The sequence below is a fragment of the Argopecten irradians genome, chromosome 13 (assembly GCF_041381155.1).
Source record: "Argopecten irradians isolate NY chromosome 13, Ai_NY, whole genome shotgun sequence".
Lineage (NCBI taxonomy): Eukaryota > Metazoa > Mollusca > Bivalvia > Pectinida > Pectinidae > Argopecten > Argopecten irradians.
Window position 1 is genome coordinate 37,773,864 of NC_091146.1, and position 8,416 is coordinate 37,782,279.

Here is an 8,416-nt window from a genome sequence, read left to right on the forward strand (position 1 = left end):
AGTTTTCACTGCATTAAGTTACTTAACCTCTGTTATAATATCTGGAATCAGTACATCAATTTTGTCACTAGATTTAAACAACTTTGAATTTTCAGTTAATAATGTAGTCCTAATGTGAGCTTTTGAGGACACAATCTTTTATAATGACTTTCAGCTGTTCATTTTTAATACTGTTTTTGGTAACACACATAGCTTTTAATGACAAAAAGATTTGCTTCAATCAGTGTGTCTAGCGAGAACCCTTGTTATTTATTGTCAGTTTCATTAATAATATTAGAGCACTTTTATACGTAAACTAACTTGTTAAAAACTTTTAATAAAAGTATTGTCACACTTTAGAATTTACAAAAATTAAAAACTGAGTTATACTTTAAAAAATAATGCAGATTTAAATCCACTTCAAACTATATGACGTCCTCCACTAATTACAGCTTAGTCTACCTACAAAACCCAATTCAGTATGTTTTGATTTAATATACCGGTACACACAATAATTAATGATCCCAAATACGCAAGTTATCTTGATATTATATTGCGTACATGGTCCAAAATTAAAAATTGTCAAACATACAGGTAAGACCACATATAATAGTATAGCTATAAATGCCTCAAAAATAAGGTTACCATCGATATGATGGCAAGAGGGCAAATAAATTAACTTCTGTGTATTTCACTAATGAGAAGTCAAATATCTGGATATAATATGTGTTCTACATTTCTTATTGAATTGTTTCTATGGAAGTAAATGTTAACACAAAATTCCATACATGTTTACCGTTTAATAATCATATAGGTTGGATAACTTAAACACATAAGTACCATTCTTATTAGATACGATACATGGTAAAATATTGTTGTATCCTATACCGAAACGTTACACGCACGTTTCCGTATAATGGGGGGGGGGTGAATTTGGGACTGAGGATTAAAATGATTTTTTTAAAACTTAAGCTGGCAAAACATATAGTAATATATGAAACACCTTTATTGTCAGGCATGCCCCACGTTGAGCACTCGCTAGACAACGGAGCATTACTGCGAGCAAGCATGTATGGATTCGGCTCGATACAATTAACCTTTTACCAATACATACATGTATATACGTATGGCGGTAGATTAAGGTACTTTTCAACATGTTGTAATATGTATTTTATACACATAGTCATGATAATCAGGTTTCTGATATATTTACTAAGTATTAAAAAAAAAAAACTGAAAAAATTTCCATTAGATGAACAAGTTTGGATTAAATATTGATATTCCAAATTTTAATCTTTTAGCCTGAAATGTCCCTTTAAACTATACCCTTGGTATTTAGATTATTTTTAATTTTAATATATAAAGCTTCATTATCAAATAAATTAAAATGCACTACCAGTTAAAACACCTATCCCCATTGACTAGCATTGTTGTATAACTGTACGTATTTGTGTGATGAGTACAATGTATGTATGTAAAGAGGCTGCCACCTAGGTACAGCATGCTATAAATGGACCCCCCTGGGTTGGGACAAAGGTACTACATATATACAGGTGTTGTTAGTATGTGACACACTTGACTGAACATATTGAAGGGTGCCCAAAGAAGGCCCCAGGCCCCTGACCCCACTATGACCAATGTTAGGTAATTTAGATTATCATACCTGTGTGGGTTGATGGAACAGTATGAAGTCCAAGTGACCATGGCAACTGCAGTCCTAGCCTAGGGGTGTACCTTTCGAGCAGGCAAATTTTAAGTGTACAATATAATACATGTATGGATCATACATTGTTATCGCGTAACTCACGCGGTTTGTAAAAGAAGGTCAGAATAGGATATTGTCAAATTATCAAGGTTTCTAGAATTAAAATAATTATGACAAATTCAGAATCTAATCAACAACTATGAATCTACAGTTTAAATGGGTAGAAGTTGGATTTATTTTGATTCTGTCTGTTTGATTTGTTATCAGACATGTGACCTACATTTTAGCGATCGGTCCTTTGAACAGTGTTGATGCTCACGAGCAGCCACATGCCCGATAATAAATTTTTGCTTTCTTAAGCCAGTGCTTACAGGTTCCTCAATCGGTTGAGTGTAATAAAGTGTAATTTCTAATGCCGATTTTTAACGTCTATGGACGATTTCTCATTTTTCCAATGCTTTGCAACGCGCCAGGTTCCATGTAGCAAATGTATACGTATTATACATTTGACAGGATTAAAACTATTTCGCGCACCTTGCCGTTTAGAAAACTATATTCCATACATACATAGTTAAACATTTTATGAAGAATTTAATTTGTTTATGTTTATATGTCCTTGCTTTTATTATGCCCATCAATATATTCTTTTTAATCAAAATAATTTGCCGATCAAAATATCTCTTTTGCGACGATTTGCTTACACTGGAAAATCTTACTTCACACAAGGTTCATCACTTTATGCATTCGAAAAAGAATTTCATCTTTAAAACTACATATCACTAGCTATAAGAAAATATTTTTTCCTGGGAAAAATGCGGACTTGGAAACTGTCCATTCTATGAGACATAACCAGAACGTGGTTTATCGTTACGCAGTTAATTTGCAACGCAGTTAATTTGCTTTTATAAATTCTATAATAAACGTCCTTATTTATAAATTAAATTGTATAGATAATATATATTGATACATTTTACTTTATATGTATCTATTCAAATAAACATTACAGTGCGAATGATTTCCAGTAATTAACGGCAATTTTTATGTTGCAATAAATATTATGTTTCTGATCGCAATAGATATTATGTTTCTGATCGCAATAAATATTTCTATCTGTCAAAGTCCATATAGACTGCAGAATAAATACATTTTTTCTCATATCTCTGTGGCACATCATCTAGTCTGTCTGTGGTCTGGATGTAGTGGACATTTTACCTGGACACGATGTCCACCTGTAGTGGACACCGTGTTCACACGTAGTGCACTCCGTGTCTACCTGTAGTCTAAATCTTGTGCACTCCGTGTCTACCTGTAGTCTAAACCTCGTGCATCTAACTCCGTGTCTACCTGTAGTCTAAACCTCGTGCACTCCGTGTCCACTCGTAGTTCACACCGTGTGCACAATGTGTAAACCTTTAGTAATTAGATTTAATATTTTAGTCGTTAATCAACAATAAATAAGAGTTAAATATTATAGGTCATGCGATTTGACAATCAATTTGGTGTAAAATTGACAAATTTTTGTATTAAGACGGTAATATCACAGATATACAACAATGTTTTGATATAATCTTCTGGCATATTACCGCAATAAAAAAAAACAATCTTAGTTCGGCAATTTATCATTGGTCAGATCTGAACATTTTTGTCAAGTCATAACTATTATTGGAAATACTCGGACAGCAATATGTAAGAGTGTTTAAATGACAATTCGACTAATTTAATTTCAAACCAATGAATCACTCTGTTGAACAATGCATAGGCCAATTACAATTCAGACGTCACTTATAACCATGAAATTTGTAATCATAACTTAATAAACTGAGAATAAAATACTATATTTGAGCCTAGAAAAATCAATCTATAACCATGAACAATCAAGTGGCTATAGAGGACATATCACTGTATAACCCAACAATTTTTGATTGACGACCTGAGTAATTTTACTCTAGATACAATTAGATTATCATATGTTGTAGATATCTATAACCAGCTTCATGATCTATATTTAGATGTTACTCATAATTTAGTAGAAATATCAATGTTTGTGTGGATATCAAGTATAGTTTCTGGTCCAGATCATCAACAATTGGCTGGCCTAGCAGGACATCACTCTAGTTTAAATGATCAAGGTTGTTAACTTCAATATCACTCTATCCATTGAGACTTCCATATGGCCTAAACATTAGTAAAACTCTTTTTGACAATAGTTAAGCTAGATAATTTCAGTTCTATTGAACCCATGAACAAGTTAAAATGGCCTATAAACTTAACAGACCTGTGGTATATTAATATTAGACCAAGAGTCACTCTATAACCATGAACAATGGGTCTAGAAGAAAAAGGACATCACTCTATAACCATTTTTGATATTGGCCTAAGGACATCTTAACCATGAACAATCACTATTGGCCTAGAGGACATCACTAATATAACCATGAAACCAATTGATTTGGCTATACAGACATCTAGACAATGAATCTTTAATCTACTTTAAATAGAACATAAATTTTACATGAACAATGCATCCATTGGCCTAACCCACTCAAAAATGTAACCATTTACTTGATAAATACCTATGAACAATCCTACTGGCCATAGAACATGTCTTTTATTTAATGAACATCATCCTGGTCATCACTATTTAATGATTTGAATCCACTGTTAAGAGGACATTCTGTATAACCATGAACAATCATATTGGCCTAAGGACATCACTTGACTGTTTATATTGGACAATCCTAAAGGTGGCACGAACTTTGTAGAGGACATGACCATTACTCTATAACCATGAACAATCCTACTGGCCTAACATGTCATCACTCTATATACCCATGAACAAATTACTGTTAGTCCTAGAGGACATCACTCTATAACATGAACAATCCTATTGGCCTAGAGGACATTTCATAACCTTTAACTGAACAATCATATGTAACCTATGAGGACATCACTCTATTTAACCATGAACAATCTACTGGCCTATTTATCACTCTATAACCAATGAACAATTATACTGGCCTGAGGAACTCACTCTATAACCATGAACAATCCTATTGGCCAAGAGGACATCACTTTAACCATGAACAATCCTACTGGCCTAGAGGACATCACTCTATAACCATATGAACAATCATACTGGCCTAGAGGACATCACTCTATATACATGAACAATCTATTGGCCTAGAGGACATCACTCTAGAATATAAACCATGAACAATTCGTAGAGGACAATCACTCTTAACCATGAACAATCGGATGGTAGAGGACATCACTTTATAACCATGACAATCATACTGGCCTAAAGGTTCCTACAGGAACAATACATATTGGAGGACATCACTCTATAACATGAAAATTAACCTACTATCCTGAACAATGTAAGAGGACATCACTCTATAACCATGAACAATCATACAAACATCAATCTAAACTGACAAAGCTCATATTGTATAACACCATGAACAATCATATGGCCTAGAGGACATCACTCTATAACCATGAACAATCCTACTGGCCTAGAGGACATCACTCTATAACTTTATGAACAATCATACTGGCCTAGAGGAGACATCAAAGGCTCTAGACCATGAATAACAATGAATGGTAATCTATTGCCTTAGAGGACATCATTCTATAACCATTTGAACAATCCTATATTAGAGGGACATACTCTAAACCATGAACAATCATTCTAGAGGACATCACTTTTATAACCATGAACAATCAATACTGGCCTAGAGGACATCACTCTATAACCATGAACAATCCTACTGGCCTAGAGGACATCATCTATAACCATGAACAATCATAAGGCCTATCTCATCACAGTAACCATGAACAATATCTATTGGCCAAGAGGACATCACTTATAACCATGAACAATCCTATGGCCTAGAGGACTTGGTATAACCTGAACAATCAATATTGGCCTAGAGAATCACTTATAACCATGAACAATCCTATACTGGCCAAGAGGACATTCTTAACCATGAACAATCCTATGGCCTAGGAGACATCACTCTATAACCATGAAACAATCAATACTGGCCTAAATGAGGACATCACTCTATAACCATGAACAATCATACTAATGGCCTAGAGGACATCACTCTATAAATGAACAATCATATTGGCCATAGAGGGACATCACTCTATAACCTGACAATCTCTGGCCTAGAGTACACTTATAACAATATCAAATCCTACTTGGCCTAAAGGAATCACTCTATTAACCATGAACAATTATGGTTTAGATTAATCTTATAACCATGAAACAATCTACGGCCAAGAGGACATACTCTATAACTTAACAATCCTTACTGGCCTAGAGGACATCACTCTTAACCATGAACAATCAGTTCACATTTTTCATCAAAACATTACAATTTCTTCAAACATGAAACACATTGAGACATTCTTAACTCCATGACAGACGACTGAACAACTTATTATGGGTAGAACAATCAGACACTTTCTTCACAGGCAGTGAGCATTGAGCACCATAGACGACTAAACTGGGTATTTCTTCACAGTGACACGACAAACTGTATTTCTTCACAGACATGTGAGCCGAACGACTAACGGGGTAGATTTCTCAACAGCCAGTGACAAGACGACAACCCGTAATAGCTTTTAACTGTGGTCTTCCCCCCCCCCCCCCGTTATGGGCATTTAAACAATAGACCATTAAAACCAAACAACAGACAGTAAACATGCTAAATGTTTACGTTTTGATGTAGGTGGTTTCATTAAAAAATAAAAGGAAGTTCGAGAAGTTATTAATTTTAATTTGCCGCGCCTTAACAGCCATATTCCGTAGACATAATGTGAAAAACTAGAACGCGCATTTCGTTTCAAGTGGCAGAATGGCATACTAAATAGTTTCGTACCAAAAGCCGACAAAAATAATAAATGAATATTTCAATTTACATAAAAAAATTTACGCTTTTTTGTGTATAGTTTAAGTTGTTCTCGGGTGGTCCATTTTTTTTGGCCCGAAACTAAGCAATCGTGCCTGGGAGGGACATGGTCCATTAATGAGCCGAGCGATGCCGAAATTATTGGTCAGTCAGACCACGGGAAGTAGCGGTCACAAGACAATGGGGAGTGTAATGGTGGGTCAACTTTCGCCCGCATTATACCAGAAATTGGATGCACCAAGGCGCGGCAAAGGAACGGTATGTGAACAGTGGCTTTACACGGACAGGGAGTGGGGACGACTGGTTCGGCATGCCGTTGTCATGTATAATGTTACCGGTTGGGGTTGAGCTTGCTTTGGTCTTTTCGCTGGCATGCTTCCAGTGATAATAGCACGATAAAAAGGGCATCAATCTACCACTTATAACCAAGCAAGAGACCAACAAGAATATACCGCAGTCTCTCCAAAACACCCTCACGCTCGCACAACATACACGTTAACAACACAGAGCAGACATGGAGGCCCGCCGCGTACATGACCCTGGCTGCTAATAGAACGTTAATTTAATCAAACACACAAAAAATACACGTGAAACAACAAGGTGTGGAAGGAAGTGGACCATTAAGTAGCAGTTATCTATTGCTCTGACTGAATAAACTCTCCGCATTTTTGTCCTGTTCGTTTTCCCCAGTGCGCCATTTTCCGAGGAAGGATTAAACCCGCCTTGGTTGGATTTTTGTTGGTTTCTTCCTGTGATGGGTACGCTATATTCGCCGGATCCGTCATTTGTGGAAGCTGAAGGAATCAATTCGTAGCTGGTGGTGAAATTCCATAACACGTGTGACAAAATTGAGTGACAAGTGATACCAGTGACAAAATTGACAAAAATTCTCTCCGTCCCTAACGATGTCGATGGTTCATATGACAGCTGTTAAAGGTGGTCGATTATGGCAGTCCTGATGCTGATCAGGGACTTTCTGTGATAAACGGTATCCTTTGTCACCAGCTGTTTGTTGGTTTTAGGCAAGATTACAGTAGGGAATTGATTCCGCCCCTTTGACTTTTCCTTAACGTAAATCCAGTCTAAAATAAAAAAACAAATAACAAATATCTAATATTCTGTCCTGCGACATCATGTCGGGGGTGTAACGATAGAACACAATGGTTTGCCTATGTCGTAATGAATGGCATCAATAACTTTGTTTTGATCGATTTTCTCGGCATTTACACAGGGTACTTCACAAAGCCTGACACAATCAACAAGAGTTAGACTCGAGTGATATTTATTTCAATTTCCGAACTTTAGAATATTTTTAAACCCCACACGGTATTGTTCCTTACTGGCCGGTGCTTGTCCCATCGATTGAAGTTAATTGTTCTATTATCCTTATGGCGCCCGACACTCCTTAAATCTGTAGTAACCCTGGAGGCTGAGAAGGCCTTTCCTGGGTGGAGGCAGGTTAGGACAATGGCAGGCTCATTTGAAAATCTTCTCAAACTGTTATGAAATTGTAAACGTTAGAAACTGAACTTCATCTAACCACTGCTCAGGAAGAAACAGTTAGTTTGTCATTTTTCCTTGACCGAAAAATCGTCATTTAGGAAAGTCCTGGCAGGTCCATGTTTGAAGTTTGGATATTTCAGACCATTGTATAGTCGCTAAGGTTTTAACCTCGAGGGTGCTCACGAAGCAGGCGATAATTGTTTGTATTCAGTTTTATAGCATGAATGAAAGTTTGTCTTTTTCAATGGTTTAATTTACTTATTAAATTGCCTTTTTAATATTATTGATTATTAGTGGTATTCCTTTTAGT